Here is an 18,277-nt window from a genome sequence, read left to right on the forward strand (position 1 = left end):
CACATGTTTTATCTTGTTTCTGCTGCCACCCACCTACACGGCCGAGGCAGATTACCATCGGACAAGGACAGTTAGAGGTGTCGTGAGTAAAGACAACACCGTGGGTCAGGAGTTTGGAGACTTCGCAAAGGGTTTTCTGCCGTTTTGGGGGCCTATGGTGAACAGCAGGAACATTCGCCAATTGACAAGGGTAGTTGAATCCACCGTGACTGAGACGGCCGGTGCCCTTAGAAACTTGACTGCTGAGCTCCAGTCGGACCGCCTTATGACTCTTCAGAACAGGGTTGCCCTAGATGTCATACTTGCAGACCGTGGTGGGGTATGCAGAGTGATCCAATCCAGTTGCTGCATTTTCATCCCTGATAACGCTCCGACAGTATACTGGGCCATCTCCAAACTGCACAAAATCTCTGATTCCATTCACGTGGATAAAGGTGACTGGTCCTTGCTGGGGTGGTTCTGGGAACTGATATCTGCCTGGGGATGGAAAACTCTGATATTCATTGGGATGATCTTAGACATTCTGTTCCTGTTCTGCCTGTGTGTACAGTGCGCTCCTGCAATATGTGGCCTCTGTGCTGCATCATGTGTAAGGAAGCCTGTGTCAAGGGACGAACTGAGCAACAGGATGATGTTACAGCAGCATCTCCATGACTTCATGAATATAGATTTGGACTCAGATTAGCATGAGTTATTGCCTATATAAGGGCAAAAGGAGGTTCTGTGGTTCTGAAAATTCTGGACCCTGCTATAATGTGGTAGCGAGGCCTAACACTCGTGTCACAAAATATCATCGTACCATGACGAATTTGGTGTCGGCAGACCGGTAATGATTAGGACATTATCCCTATGTATTTACGTCGTGATTGAGTGATGCTATCACCCTTAAATCATGGTTTCCATCTCGAACCCTCGGGTTCCATTTTGTGAACGGCATCCATCTTGTGGCTTGCCCTTATATAGTCAATTGATTGAGGCCGAGTTTGATCTGAAAGGACACGTCCACCTTAGCTGACTTCTCCATGACCTGGCCGAGCTGACTCCACTGCCTCCAGCCAAACCTGTTCGGGCAGTTCCTCGCCCAGTGGCCGAGTAAGATAGCATCAAGGCATGTTATCCACACACACACACCTGTCCCTGTTCCTTGTTTATGGCCAGTTTTACGATGAGGAGGTGCCCGATTTTATTGGGGTTTCATCGATATCTGATGGGAGTTGTGGGCCTGGCTGGGTAATCCATCACAAACTGGACATACGAAAATGTGGGTTTGCCATCATGACTTCGCTTTTTCATTATTGTGGAAATATGTATATGACTGTATTATAAAACTAAAGAATTCTTGCCTGCAGCTGTTATTTTTGTATAAAAGGAGAAGGCTGGTTCTGTAAAAACGAACAGTCTCCTGAGAATCTACACACCGTGCTGTTGTACTTCTAGGACGCTTGTTACTTGGTTGCAGCCAATAAAACTCGATCTTTGACTTCACCTAGAAGACTCTGTGTTTCTGTGGTCCAGAACAGGAAGAACTCAAGAGGTCTTCGGGTGTTTTCCCCTGGCACCACCGGGTTCCTAAAAACCCAGCACCTCACTCTGTGCATAGATGTGTGAGTTGGTGATTCACTGGGTGCATAGTTTGAAGTGTGCATCTGTAAGGGACTGTATGGGTGGTGAGTGCTTGTATGGGTGTGTTAGTGAGAGAATGTATCTCTCTTTTGTACATGTATACGTGACTAGATATATGAAAGGCAGTATATATGTGTGTTAGAGTATATAAATGGCTATAAGTGAGAGTGTGTGATTGCGATAGTGGCTGCATGGATGAGTGTTTCCTTGTACCAGTCATTGTATAAGAACGTAAGAATGTGCTAGTATTTGTATGACTAAGTGAACTGGTGTGTGTATAACTGTATAGGTGAGTAAATGGGAGTGTGACTAATTATTTGCATGACTGAGTAGGTGTGTGAGTACCTCTATGGATGAGTGGTGGTGTGTGAGTGTCTATATAGGTGTATGAGTGCATATGATAGTCCTGTACTGAGTGACCATAAGTATGAGTGACTTTACGGGTGAGTGAGTGGATGTGTGTGTAGACCTAAGAATCAGTGAGTGGGTGTGTAATTATTGGTGTTAGAGTGTCTATGGTTTTGAGAATGGCAGTCTGTAATTTAGAGTGGGTGTATGTAAAGTTATGTTAGGGTGTAAGAAGATGCATGAAATTATCACATGGATGATGTCATCAGTGATATCATTTGAGATGTCATCAGTGATGTCATGAGTGATGTCACTGACCATGTCATGAGTGATGTAATATGTGACGTCATCAGCAGTGCATTGCGGGCGCGCGAGTTATAGTTAGCTGAACCAACTATAACGGGGGAATTTCAATAGTTTTGTATGAGTGAAATGTCCAGCTAACTATAACATGTGTGAAACCTATGGTTTTTTCAGTGAATTTCTAAGGTTTTTTAAATGCTAATTCCTAACTATAACGTGTGTGAAACTTATGTTTTTTTCAGTGAATTTGCAAGGTGTTTTAAATGCAAATTCCTAACTATGACGTGTGTGAAACCTATTGTTTTGTCAGTGAATTTGTAAGGTTTTTTCAATGCTAATTACTAACTATAACGTGTGTGAAACCTATAGTTTTTTAAGTGAATTTCAAAGGTTTTTAAAATGCTAATTTCTGTATCAATTTTTATATTTTTTATATATTTATTTTTCCAAAAACTGCCTTTGTATATTGTAATACATTAACTGTATCCTGTAATATGCAATGGCACAGCGAGTTTTTATGATTTGGATAAAGTTGAACAGTATAGTCTACATCTTCAATCAACATCTAAACACTCAAATTTGTTATTGAATTTTTTTTCTTTTTTTTTCCAACGTGCGCCCAATGTGCGCGCACCTCGTGTTTAAAAAAAAATAAAAATGCTTTTCCTGAAGGCCTGAGAAGGCCTAGGGGGTCAGGGAGTCTCTACCCTGCCCCCTTTTCACGTTCTCCACTATTGTCTTTGAGTCACTTCTGCCTCGAGGGTGCGTGCGCGCACCTCGCGATTTAAAAGAAAAAAAAATAATGTTTTTTTTGCCCTTCCGGGTCCTTGAGGGACCCCATGATAAGGCGTAGGGGGTCAGGGAGTCTCTACCCTGCCCCCTTTTCATGTTCACTTTTGTTTTTGAGTCACTTCTGCCTCGAGGGTGCGTGCAACGTGCGCGCACCTCGCAATTTAAAAAAAATATATTTTTTTTGCCCTTCGGTCCTTCAGGGACCCCATTAGAAGGCCTAGGGGGTCAGGGAGTCTCTTCCCTGCCTCCTTTTCACGTTTTTAAAAGTATTTACAAAAATCGGGTAAAACGTCATTCATATGCGACGGTCGCGCAACGTGCGCGCACGTATAGTCATGTGACTTGAAAACAACACTTTTGATTGGTTCCTAGTAGTTTCTTTTCCAAATCTTCAAACACCCCACCCACTTCCCTCACTATCTCTTTCACTTTGCTGGGAGAAACATCTGAAGAGATATCGCGCTCAAAACTATTTTTACAATGGCAGAACAGCAACAACACCAGTCTTCTTCAGATAGTGAAGTGGAGAACTATGTTCCTGAACAATCAAAAGAGAAAAAGGCCAAAGACTCTTTCATTTGGAATTTTTTTTCATTTCCAGAAGGACAAAAAAAGGTAAATGCCCCAAAGGTGACGTGCAACATTGTGGCTCCGTTCTGTCCAGAGGGGATCCAAAGAAGCATTATTCTTTCAGCATCCACATGATGATTCAGCATGTAAAAAATGTGTATCCGAATAACATTGCTCGGGCATCTACCCAAGCCCTTGCAGCCAACCCTCCAGTTGCTGTCCCCAGCACCTCTTCTGCAGGAGCATCTCCTTCTTCCACTGCTTTGGATATCCGGCCACTTTTGGGTAATGTTCATATACGTTGCAACTTCTGCAATGAGTTTCTCTGTTATGGAGTGCAGAGTGTAAACTTGATTGAGCTGAAGATTTTCAGCACACATGCTCCCGCAAATAATTTTTTTCTTTTATTATTTTTGTTCCTGTTGAGCAGTTTTTCGTTACCTGTTTTTTTTTTTGTTTTAAAAAATCAAAAAATATATAAAATTGTTCGAAAAACAAAAAAACAAAAAAATACAGTTCTTGTAAGAACTAACTTCACTTCTCAAAGAAGAGAATGAGGGAGAAGAAAGAAAATTAAGAGAGAGGGAAAGTGAGTGAGGGAGAGAGGAGGAGTGATAGAAAGAGAGAGGAAAGAAGATTAAGGGTAAAGGAGAGAGAGGGAGAGAGCGAGAGAGAGGGAGAGCAAGAAACTGAGAAGCAGTGAGCAAGTTAGAGTGAGTGAGACAGATAGGGACAGGGAGAGAAACATGGATGAAAAAAAGTGAGTGAGGGAGTGAACGAAGGGGAGTAAGTGAGATGAGAGAGGGAGTGACGTAAGAGGAGTAAAGGAAGGAGAGTGAGGGAAGGGGAGTGAGAGAAGGAGAGCACCAGCTTATCCTGTGCAATGTTCCTTTCAATGACTTTTTCTCAACCATTAGCAATTCTCTTTTTAAAAAACAGTAGCATGCACCCTAGTTTTCAATGTTGAATTTTCAGAAACCACCAATCATTTATTTTTTCAAGTGCACTTAATCACATCTACATTTTTTTCTAAACTCCTACTTTTCAAACTGCCATTTCATTTCCAGAGCCCATCTGAGTACAACCAGATCTCCCTTCAAGATGTTTAGAGTGTGGATTGTAGGACACAGCTATATTTTTCTGGAGTGAAAAGTATGCAGCAAATAGATGCTTTTTCAACCTTGATTTACCAAATGTGGTGAGATGTCACCAATCGATGCCATTGGTAAATTCCTTTTTGCATCTCCCACACCCTGACCTTATAATTGTGCACTGTGGTGGCAATGACCTAGGCACTTTGACTGGGGTAGGTCTGGAAATGCTTTTAAAGGACCCCATTGGGCAATTGATGTCACTTTTTCCGCAAACTGCCTTTGTATATTCTAATTTATGTCAAAGGCTGAAACAGAACTGGTCCAACCAATATTGTCCACAGATTGAGAAAGCAAGGAAACATGTGAATAAATCTGTTTCTGCTTTCCTCAGAGACTATGGTATGGGTTATATATACCACAACAACTTGCGTTACAACATGTAAGGCATTTATAGAGGAGACAGAGTACATTTCACTGATGAGGGGAACAGAGTCTTTCTCTTGAACTTTAGAGTCTGCATCGGTACTTACTTGTAGGTACAAAAAACACTCAATGAACACAACGGCTCGTTTTAGAGCCAACCCTCATACAAACACTCAAACTTTTTATTTAACTGTATTTTTTTGCCTTTTTTTCAGACGTGCATGCAACGTGCGCGCACCTCGCGATTTTTTTAAAAATAAAAAAATGATTTGTTTTGCCCTTCGGGGTCCTTTAGGTTCCCCTGAGAAGGCCTAGGGGGTCAGGGAGTCGTTACCATGCCCCCTTTTCACGTTCTCCCATTTTGTTTTTGACTCTCTTCTGCCTCGGGCTGCGTGCAACGTGTGCACCCTGCGACTTTAACAAAAAAATATTTTTTGGGCCCTAGGGTTCCTTTGTGGACCCCCTGAGAAGGCCTAGGGGGTCAGGGATTCTCTACCCTGCCCCCTTCATGCTCTCCACTTTTGTTTTGGGCTCTCTTCTGCCTTGGAGACACAAAATGGCGGCCAACACTTCCTGGTTTCCACCAATTAGAATGTTGACAGATGTCTAACAGCAAATCAGAATTCCGCTCGCACACACCCGATTTGCGCACGGTGCGCGCACGGGATCGCGGACGGTGCACGCTTATAGATATATATATTTTTTTTCTTTTGATTTTCCCAGAAACTAGATGGATGGATTTACACCATTTGAGCAAAAGCGTGATCTGCGAATCAGACTCTACCATTTTGCCAAATATCTTGGAATTCCGTTCAGCTGTTCGGGCTGTAGTCGTGTCTAATCGTACTATGGAAAATAACATGGGGAAAACACGTTTTGGGACCCCCCTTTTTTCTAACCCCCACTTGAAGAATCCCCCCAAAACTTTCAGGAAAGGAGAGGAGCAGAACGGGCCATCTTCTTTGAGAAATTCGCGAAGATTCGTCCACCGGCGCCAAAGTTATTCCCAATAGAATGTTGCGGATTTACTATGGAAACTAGGTCCTAACTATAACTACCTACTGGCGATCGCCAGTTGGTAATATATATATATATATATATATATATATATATTCAATGAAAAAACCATAGGTTATAGACCATATATAGTTAGGAATTCGCATTTACAAAACCTTATTTTACTCGCACAAAACCATTGAAATTCCATATATAGTTAGTTGCACTAACTATATATCGCGCACCCGCAATCCACTGCTGATGATGTCACATATTACATCATTCATGACATGGTCAGTGACATCACTGATGACATCACTGATGACATCTCAAATGATATCACTGATAACATCACTGATGACATCTCATTTGACATTACTGATCATATCACTGATGATATCATTCATGTGATAATACGATGAACCTCTTCAGACTCTAATATAACCTTAGATACAATCAGTGTAAACAGACACTCACAGACTGTCACTCATCCATGGAGTTACTCACACACCTAGTCAGTCATGCAAAGAATCAATCACACCTCCATTTCCTCAACTATACAGTTAGACAAACTTTACTTATTCAAACATATACTAACACATATTTACTCTCTTATACAATCCCTGATACAAGTTCACAATGATCCATACAGCCACTCACACATTCACTGGCTCTTATGCACAGTTATTTATATATGTCAACTCTCACATGTACTGTGCTTTACATATGTACTTACTTTGACATGTAGCACTGAGATATCCATTCACTCACCAATACACTCATGCACACAGTCAACCGCCCATACAGTTGTTCCACATGCACTTTTGAAACCATACATCTAGTGAATCAACTGCTCACACATCTATGCACAGAGTCATACACCTCCCAGCCACCCACAAACACACACAGTCTCCCATACAAATACTTGGGCAACCAATCAATAACCCATATAATGACTCATATAGCTACTTATCAACACATGCAACAGTTTACAGAACAACAGACATAATGATGCACAAATTAAGACAGTTTAGTCACTAACCCATGCACTCAGTGAGACACATTTAATAGCTCACTCATACAGTCAGTCATGCACCTACTAAATCCTTCATCCAGACACTTATACATCCACTCATTCTTCAATATGTAAGAGATATTTTAACTTTACAGAAACATACAGTCACTGGATGTTGTCATCAGTCATGTCATTTGAGATGTCATCAGTGATGTCATCAGTGATGTCACTGACCATGTCATGAATGATGTAATATGTGACATCATCAGCAGTGGATTGCGGGTGCGCGATATATAGTTAGTGCAACTAACTATATATGGAATTTCAATGGTTTTGTGCGAGTAAAATAAGGTTTTGTAAATGCGAATTCCTAACTATATATGGTCTATAACCTATGGTTTTTTCATTGAATTTCAATGGTTTTTTAAATGCAAATTTCTAACTATATATGGTCTATAACCTATGGTTTTTTCAGTGAATTTCATTGGTTTTTTAAAAGCTAACATCTGTAGCTGTAAAATGTATTATTCTTTAAATCCCAAAATATATATAGATATTTATTGATAATTTTTTTTAATATTTTTTTCTTCGCTTCTAGTTCGCGAACCGGGAAGCTTTCCGTTAGCTCATCTTGATGCCGCGATCTAGTCCGCGAATCGGTCAACGTTACGTTAGCGGAACAGTGACGCGTCGCGGAAGCGCGACATATCACGTTATCGCGTAATGCGTCTAATGACGCGTCGCGTTAGCGCTCCCGGAAGTGCTCCGGACCGCGGTCCAGAAGCGATCTGGGACGCGGCGCGCGCCGCGTAACGTAAGCGGAACAGGTCATGTGACTTGTTTATCAAACTTCTCATTGGTTCATTTCACTTTTGGTTTCCAAATGATGTATGACTAGGTCATGTGACCTAAAAATAACACTTTTCATTGGCTCAGAACTTTTGTTTTCCCCAAATCATGTAAACCCCTCCTTATTTCCTCACTCTGACTTTCATCTTGGTGAGAGAAAGACCATTTATCTGAAGATCCACAATGGCTTCCATTCTTGCTGCAGCTGGTGCACCCCCACCACCACCTCCACCTCCTCATAAGAAGAGAGGACCACCTAGACAAATTATGACTAACAGAGAGGATGAAGATGAGGAAGAAGAAGAAGAGGAGACAGAGGAACAACAATTTGTTGATGAGTTGCCCCGGGTTTCCAAACGAAAATCCAGTTTCATATGGCAGTTTTTCACCATCCCTCCTGGAACAAAGAAAGTGAATGCAAAATATGCCACCTGCCTCATCTGTGATCACAGATTGTCGAGAGGCACAGAAAAGAAGTACAGTATGGGGAACTATACAATGCATCGTCACATGAGCAGGTGGCATCCCTTGAACTACAGCCGGGCTGAGTTAAGGGATCTTGTAGACAATCCGACGGCAACTCCTGTGGCAAGATCTACATCCACATTGTCTTTGACGGGAAGAGAGGCACAAGAGACTGTGCCAAACATCCAACCTAACTTCCAGCACATAAAGTTATCTTGTGTTTACTGTGGTGAAATGCTGTCATATGGCAACATGAGTGTCAACCTCATGAACATTGCATATGAAAATCATAAATGCCCTAATGCACCCAAAAAGTAATTTTCTTTTTTTTGCTCCAGTTGAGCCGTTTTGAAAGCCTGTTTTTTGTTGTCTCCCCTCCATAAAAAAAACAAAAAAAACATAAAACAGTTCTAAAAATACAAAAAAATCAAAAAATGGTCAAAAAAAAAAAAAAATATATAAAACACCAAAAACAAAAAAAAACAGTTCTTTTCAGAACTACCTCCCCTTTCAAACAAAATTGCTAGAATGTTTATCACTCTGGCAAGCTCTATTTCTTTTGGTTCGCTTCAAGTTCGCTGACCGGTTCGCGAACTTTAAGCGAACTAAAAAAATATTTTTTAAAAAAAAAGAAGAGTTAGTATAAGGGAAGTAATCAGAGAATAATGTAAAAAGAAAGACAGCTAGAGAGAGTAAATGAGAGATAGTGTCAATGACATCATCAGCAGTGCTTTGCGGGTAAAAAGAGTGGAAAACATTTACCTTATAATTCTTGTTACCTTTTTTAAATATTTTTTCATACTTTCAATCTGTAAAACAAAGAACAAACATTTCAAAAAATATTAAAACATGTATTTAAAAATTAGAAAAGACAAGGGAAAAGGTTCAAAAACAAACAGTTTTTCAACAACTTTGACATTTACAGAAGTCTCTGCTTCTCTACGTTCACTACACAATCCTAAAGATATATATTCGAAAGAAACTGTATCTTGATGTTGCTGAACTGAGGCCTATTTTGGAACATGATGTTTTTCTTGCACTGCTAATGTCTCACAATAGTGATGCAATAGCAGCGCAAAAAAGATGTAAAGCCATAATAAAATTGTGTCTAACATTGTAAATGATTGTTTTAGGATGCAAATAAGATGTGTGCTTTCAAGAGCTTTCTTTGAGGTGAGGCCTCTTTTTTTTATAAAAAAAAAAACACTACCCAGAAGTACAGCACTCTAAGCATTAAAATTGATATTTACAGAACTCAGCTTACCCATATGTACCACACATTTCTAAATGTATATCATAAGGACAAAAAGCATAACATTAATTATACATGTTAAATGGTTTATTTTTGCTGTTCTCAGAATGTATCAAATTTCACTTAAATCAGTGACTTGAAGGTATTCATCATGTAACAGCAGGGAAAAAAAAACACAATCAAAATGACTGTGTTTAAAAAACCCATACAACCTAAGAAATCTGATTTCAAAACTTCTTAAAATTAACTTACTTTCAATGACGTCAAACGATCTCCTATAAACAGCATCCACTCTGTTGTGCTTTAAATATTTTCAGCCCGCCACTTTCTGAAAGAAAACCTCCATCGATACGTGAAATATGTTACATAGAAAAAAAACTTCTCTCATTATATCACATGTTTCCACTAGGCCAAATCATGTTGCCGCGATTCGCAAGTCTTGTAATTCTTCCAATCAAATCCCGACATTTTCTATTTTCGCAACTTTCAAAAATAAATTATTTGAGATTATTTTCACAATCCTGGACTACTAATATTTTACTCTTCTTTGTCACTCATGTTCTCCTTTTCCTATGACACTGATACTGCTTACTATGAAGCAGACTTACTTCCATCAGGTTTATATAGTTGGATTTTTAATCGAGACAGCATTGCAGACTTACATTCCCTCTACTTAAAATTTTGGTTTTAAAAACACCAGGTAAGAATTTTTAAGGTCAAACGGCAATTTTTTTTTGAAAGTTACAACGGAATCATTACAGAATGACCAGCCGTTTCCAGACTTTAAGTAAGCTGTATAATGTCCTGATGTTGTTGATGGACCATCGTGATAGATAATTGCTACAGTAACAAAAGTCCTCCCTGATATTGACAGCTGAGAAGCCACAAAATGTTTTATTAAAGTTGACAATTTTGATCCATCAGGCCTACATCGTTGCATCATTAAAATGACATACTGGCCATATCTACGTATAAATAATGTTGACATCATATCACATTTACATTGGCTACACTCCATGTTGTGATCCGCTGCATTTACTAGCTTATTAAAGGACACTGATTTACTGTCTGGCAAAGTTAAATATATAAATCTTTCTGAGTCTACACTAGTAGTACTTGATACCATACAGTTCTCGCAGTCATGCTGCCATTGATAAGAAAGCCCAAACAGGTGATCTACATCTACACCCTCATCTTGCAATATATCAAGCATATACATTAAAAACTCCTGACAATCTTGCTGATTATTTTCAGAGAAGTCTGTTTGACCTGAACATTCATCTAACAGATAACGAACTTCAGACACACTTTCTACTTTTGTACGATCAGTGCTACATTTCTCTAACACAGAATTCAACAAGCAGCATAAACTTTGTTCTGAATTGAACACAATCTGTTCTTTTAAACTCTCTAGTGAAAAGAGAACATTAACAACGACATTTGCATAGCAGTTGACACCAGAACTGTTTTCAAATTGAAAACCAACAATCTCTTCAACAGTATCCACTTTCTTTCTGCTAACAACTTTCGATTCATTGACTTTTAGTCTTTTTGCAACAACCTCCCTACTATTACTGCTATTTCTACGTTTCCGGCCTACCACACGTTTCTCAAACAAAGGATATTGAGGCAAATGTGGCGCATACTCTCTTCTTAACCTATTGTATTCCTTAACACAATCTAGATCCGCACAAATGTTTGTGACATCACAGTCAATCAAGTACAATCCCGATAAAGTTCTAACTCGCGACAATGCCACATATGCCATACCCTCCTTGACCACTGAACTGCCAATATTCACCAATGCACAGTCTACACTTAAACCTTGCGATTTATGGATTGTCACCGCATATGCCAAGCAAACAGGAAACTGTTTACGGCGAACATATAAGTCTTTAACAAGCAAAAACCTAGCAGAACAACGAGCAATTTTCTGTACTTCCTCAATGCCATCAAATTTAATTCTTAAAAATTCTATTCCATCTCTATTTCTGTATTTCTCAAAATCAACAACATTACCCATTGATCCATTTACCAGACCTCTTTCTACATGTAAATTCCGTCTCAAAATGATTCGGCAATTTAAACACACATTCAGAGTCTTTTCAAAACCCGCTGTCTTAGATATAGTCTTCTCTAATTAATCCAATTTTGATTTCAAATTATCTGACAAAATAATTGTTGATCCCATATGCTCTAATTTGTCGATAGCTTCCAGTTTCACAATGTCTTGCTTTTCTAAATTCAACATTTTGTTGTTGAAGATGGCACATTCTGCAAGAGTTGGCATGAGACATATCCCGGATTTCTTCTCAGTAATTTTCTGAAAAATATTCTCAGGCACAATCTCTTGTTTGGGATACAAATTTGACAGTAACCGTGCATTTAAAGCTTCTTTCCCATGCTCGGTCACTTTTCCAATTCTAATATCTTGTAGAATATTCTTGTAATCTTCATCCTTTGCCTGACGCATATTTTGATGCAGTTCTGCATAATTGAAGTTTAACCATATATTGACGTTGCCAATGCTCCCTAGGCACTTCCTGGTATCTTCATGCGTGAGTATTTTGAACACAGGTTGACCTTTTACTGGTGTCAGCTGTAGAAGATCTCCGAAAACAATAATGTGTTTCCCACCAAATAAGACATCATATTCAGTTTTAAGTACTTCTTGCATTCTCAAATGCACAAAGGCAAGCATGACATTGGAAACCATGCTTACTTCGTCAATGATAAGTAGTTTCATTTTCCTCAAGACTCTTGAAACTTCACAGCAAGCATCTCCAGATAACTTGTTGTATTGTAATTTGTTGTCATGCTCCACCGGCAGCATCAATAGACGATGCAAAGTAATACCTTTAATATTATGTGCTGCCAGTCCAGTAGGAGCGGTGACAACACAAGACAGCGATGACTCAGTCCTTTCCTGCAAATAACAAGAGATTGCTTTAATGAGGAAACTTTTTCCAGTTCCCGCTTCTCCACTCACGTACAGTCGGACAGGCTTCAACGACGTACACGAGCACTCTTTCTTCTCATGACTTAATCCGTGCTCAATTTCCTTGGTAACTTCATCATATATTTTCCTCTGCTCAACGTTGAGTTGTTTTTCCAAGTCTTGTAAGTTAACTGAATCCTCCTGAGCATGTGCCATGGCTCTTTCTACTTCATTCATAGCAGTGGCAGCTTCATTTTCGATAATAGGTCCTCCAAGTGGATCTTGACTCAATGAAACAGAACTCTGACTGTCCTGAGAACTGTCTCTGGCAATCTCGGCTGCAATCGTTGCTTCCTGCTCAATTTCCAAAGTTAGCATTTCTTGATATTTAGAAAAAGCAGGACATTCTATGGACTCCTTGGCTGCATTGAAAGAGTCTTCGTAACAGAGGAAATCTCCAAGCAGTTCCTCTTCTGCACGCCAAGGCTTGAAAAGTTGCAAAAGTGCTAAATAGAAAAACTCCTTTTTTTCTGGAGATTCGCCACTTAATTTTCGATGGTTTACTAATTGGCATTTTCTTTGCTTGACCAGGCATCCCTCACTTCCAATTACAGCATACACTCCTTTCTCAATATCTTCTTTGATGTTCCTCTTGAATATATAATTTTGGAGAACCTCATATAGACAAACATTCTCAAGGTGACTGCTTCGATTTGGATAATATGTATCCAACATGTTGGTCTTCAAAATGTCGGTACTGTTTGGTTCCTTTTCTGCCAAATACTCAATTTCCCGAACAGGTTTTAGAACTCGATTTCGCGTTGCAGCAAGACCAAGACTCGCCCAAACGAGACTCCTGGATTTGGCATAGAGACTTGCTGAAGACAATCGATCAGAACATTCGTAAGCTCCGATTTCTCGATGCGACAACATCTTCAGACTGAAACTGTACAACTTCTTGCTGAGGCTCTTTTCATGGGAAATGTCCTCCCACATATCCTTCAGTTCGGTCTTTTCTTTTTTGGTGATGTAAGATGTCACATACCGAGCCACTGCCATACAGTTGTCAGCCACAAACTGTATATCCATGTTGGCATTCTACATGGACAAAATCACTGGGTTGTAGTCATTGATGTACTTGGACTCTTCGTTCCTTTTCAAATTGTATGTATTCTTGGGTGATTTCCTCGTCACATTATGTCGCAGCGAAGACATCAAACTGTTCACTCTTCCTTTAGAAATCACCGGTCGTGGAAAGTTGAAACGACATTTGGTGTAGAACTTGTCCTTGTTTCTGAATTTACGACGACAGTACTTCCCACAACGATGGCTTTGGAAACGTAGAACTTGTTCTCTTAGACTTTTCTTCTCCGTTGCGTTTGGAACAGCACATGTAGAATACTGTTCGATGAAATTCATCACTAAGTCATCCGGATCTGTTCCAAATTTAGGTGCATCCTTGATCCACAGCAACATATGTATATGAGGGGCACCTCTTGCTTGATACTCCTTTCTCCAGAAGAAATCCAACACCTCTCCAAGAGGTGGATTCTTTTTATTTGTGATGAAAGACATCATACCTTCAAATCTATGATTGAAGTACCTGCATACATTCACAGGATCCAAAGAACACAGTTCTCCAGGTGTCTTGAATTCAATGTTTTCAATATTTCCATTTGCCTCTCGTAGAAATTCAAGTAAGTCATCCCAGCCATACTCAGCACAGCTCAGAGTGAGGAACCATGTCAGAGTTCCTAAGTTCCTCAGCATACATTTTAAATCACCATGACGACGGTACCAGTACTCATTAGTACCACGCTGACACGCCATGAGATTAATTAAGTGAGAATCCAAAATACTGTCTTGGACATTGACTTTATGCATAAAGTCACTTGCCGAGATGTTTCGCATCTGTATACCACTTTTTAAGATGTGGTTCACTGCATATGAAAGTCCAGACAGATCGCTTTCAAACAGGAGATGAAACAAATAGGGAATGCATTGCCGAAACCTAGGATCTTCTGCATACAATCGTAAAGTCCGGTATTCAGACGCAGGAATTTCACGAGGTCGCTCATCATATCTTCCTCCTTGACCTGTGGGAAATAGCTGTGGGAAACACCGAGCTTCCAAACTTTCCTCCCAAACACTAATGGGACTCCCTTTGGCTTGTTTCATTTGAAACAACTCAATAGCATTCCCCATGACTTCCTTGGAATGCAAAGGATGAACACTATAATGTTCATATATTTCTTCACTTTTAGAGGCCTCTAGTTTCTCAATTTGGCCAGCACACAAATCGCTATCCTCTTCATCACTTACTTCCTCCGCAACATATACATTCTTATAGTACTTATTATTTTTCTTCAAATACACTGTTGCCTTTTTGACTTTCCTAACATCCACTAAATCTTGCCATATTTTCTTATTCTTTGTCGGAACCCCATTAACCAAGATAACCAGAGGTTCCTCTTCCACTTTTTCTATTCCAATTGTGTTAATGTTTTTGTTCAAATCTAGAGGCAAATAAACAACTCTTCCCTTTAATCCTCTCTGTAAATCTGCTGGAGGCAACTTCCCTGTCTTTGGCTCCATTCTTACAATAGCCTGAAAGGGATGGATACTTTGAATCAAAATAGATTCATAAGTATTTAAATCCTTCAATTCAGAAGGAATCTCAACCAATTCCAGATTATTATGAACTGCCCTAGCAGGCATCTGGTTTTGGTTTAATTTATTACAACAATAAGTACACACACGTTGATCCGATCCCAAATCAAAATAATTTTCTACCATCAAGTATGTGGCTAAATCCTTCCATTCACTATTATTTTCCCTTTCACTTTTTGCATATAAATCCACTACCTTAGTCTGATTCTTATAATAAGTGCGTCGACAACATACACAAGTGAAATTAGGCCTCTCACTTGATTTCATCTGAAACGTGGCAATTTCCTTCTGAAAATTATCTGTACTGGAAACCTGTACATTATCTTCCACATTACCCTCTACTTCAGGGTCAATTTGAACATTCTCATCTTTACTACCAAAGTAACAAAACTCAATTTCTTCACAAAGATTCTTCACATCTATTTCAGAACCATGCAAAAGAGCAGCACATAACTGTTTAAGCATAATTGCTGGACTCTTAGCATAATACAACATTCTCACTAAATTTCTCACTTTATTATGATGCACTGCTAGCATCCTGAAATGATGAAAAACACTCTTGCATACTCTCCTGGAAAGACAAGCCAGTGAATGACCACGCAAACCTGTCATTTGTCTCACTCTGCAAGGATCTAAATTTTGCAACAACTTCATTTTCTGCTTCAAACTTTTCTTATTAAATGTCCGTATAAAATCACAAAGCAAATTGATGGAAACCTGTCGCACACTGCAAATAGAACTACACTTCCAAATGTACACAGGACCCTTAGGACGTCTTCCTAAAACCTCATCACTTAGCGCCTCTTCTGTCTCTGTTGTCACAAGTTGTTCTTTTTCAACTGGACAACCATCCTTCACTTCATAAGCTCGACCATTGATGTCAACTGCATGCACCAAATCATTATCCTGAAAATAAGTCTCCTCATTAAAAAATGCCTCAGAACTTGAACTATGCATCCATTCTCCAGAAAAAACTTCACAAAAGTTAGTACGATTTACTACTCTCTTCCATCTACTTTTTGTTTTGAAATCAGAAATTACCTTGCTTAGTTTCCTAATTCTATTAATTACCAAAATAAACAACTTTTGCTTGATTTCAAAAGCATGATCAATAATTTTCTCTACATTTTTCTTCTTCCTATAAAATGCCGCTTTCTGTTGGCCTTTCTTTTTAATATTTTTCAATAAATTAACTAATATCCTATTACGGAACATTCGTTGTCGAATGTCCCTAAACTGTTGTTTCCTTCTACTATCATGCACAGAGTTATCTCTTCCTCTACCAGTAACATTTGTGATGTGTCTCTCCTTTCCATTTAAATTACTTTTTTTTTTGTGAACAGACACATTTTTTTGAGCAAAATTTTTTTTACTACAAATATTTCTTAAGAATGATTTCGTGCTCTTACCCGGCCCTTTCTTGGTGTTTTGACAAGTATTTGGGGAAGAGGACTGCTGCAATAAAACATCATCCTGCTGTCTTTGACGTTTTCTAGCCTTTCGTATTCGACTTCTGGAAGGCATTTTCCAAACTATGAAAGAATCTGCAGTTGAATCTGTGAAAAAATATAATATAAAATGTTATTAACCACTATTACCAAACAGTAAATAAATAACAGTCATCTAAAACTTAATGCCGTACTAATTATTTAACATAGCAAATATTTTCCACCAGCACTGCATCACAAAAATGACACTCAATGGTACAAAACAGGCATACAACACTCATAAATCACTCCCTAATATTTTAAATCATTAATTCAGGATGACGATAAGATGTAGCCTATCTAAAGGTTTGTTTAGGCCCAGATCTTTGGACTGGGGTGAATGTGTGTCATTGATCCACATTCAGTCCATCACCTGTTTTGTTTATTTGAGGTGAGGCCAACACATGGTTGCAGATAAGATTTTCACTGAAAAAAAAACAAGGTAAAAAAACATGTGAAGGCCTACCAATGAAGTAAATCATTAAATGAAAACCAATACATTTCTGGGAATATGCACTACTAGTGCTTCATAAGATGTTTTGGGTCATATTTATAAGTTATTTGAGTATCTAGTATGCTATTTTACATTCTTCATGGTGCAAATTTATTGTAAATACGCTCCCACCTGCGGTTGGCAAATTTAGATTTTGATTATGGGAGTTAGATAGGCATGTTAATAATTTCCCAAAAATGGTATATAACCCCAAACAACCTTTGTAGCAAATGCTCTTAGCCATGTTATCCACCACCCATTGGATAACATGGCTAAGAAGTGCTTGCAAATGTGATAAAAAAAGGCCTGCAATGCATGAATATCGCAGAAAAATCAGCGATATTCATGCATTTTCCAGCAAATGCTCTTAGCCATGTTATCCACTTCCTATTAAATAACATGGCTAAGAACTGCTCAGGGCACCATGAGGAACGCTTTCCATATAAAAAGGGAAAAATAACATCAAAGACACTAAAATGCCTTCTAAATATGAACCCAAACAACCTATGAAGCAATGTGGAAAAAACTGCCGCAATGCATGAATATAGCAGAAAAATCAGCGACATTCATGCATTTTCCAGCAAATGCTCTTAGCCATGTTATCCACTTCCAATTAAATAACATGGCTAAGAACTGCTCAGGGCCCCATGAGGAACGCTTTCCATTTAAAAAGGGAAAAATAACATCAAAGACACTAAAATGCCTCCTAAATATGAACCCAAACAACCTATGAAGCAATGTGAAAAAAAACGGCCACAATGCATGAATATAGCAAAAAAATCAGCGATATTCATGCATTTTCCAGCAAATGCTATTAGCCATGTTATCCACTTCCTATTAAATAACATGGCTAAGAACTGCTCAGGGCCCCATGAGGAACGCTTTCCATTTAAAAAGGGAAAAATAACTTCAAAGACACTAAAATGCCTTCTAAATATGACCCCAAACAACCTATGAAG

This window comes from Lissotriton vulgaris, chromosome 2_1 (assembly GCF_964263255.1).
Source record: "Lissotriton vulgaris chromosome 2_1, aLisVul1.2, whole genome shotgun sequence".
NCBI lineage: Eukaryota > Metazoa > Chordata > Amphibia > Caudata > Salamandridae > Lissotriton > Lissotriton vulgaris.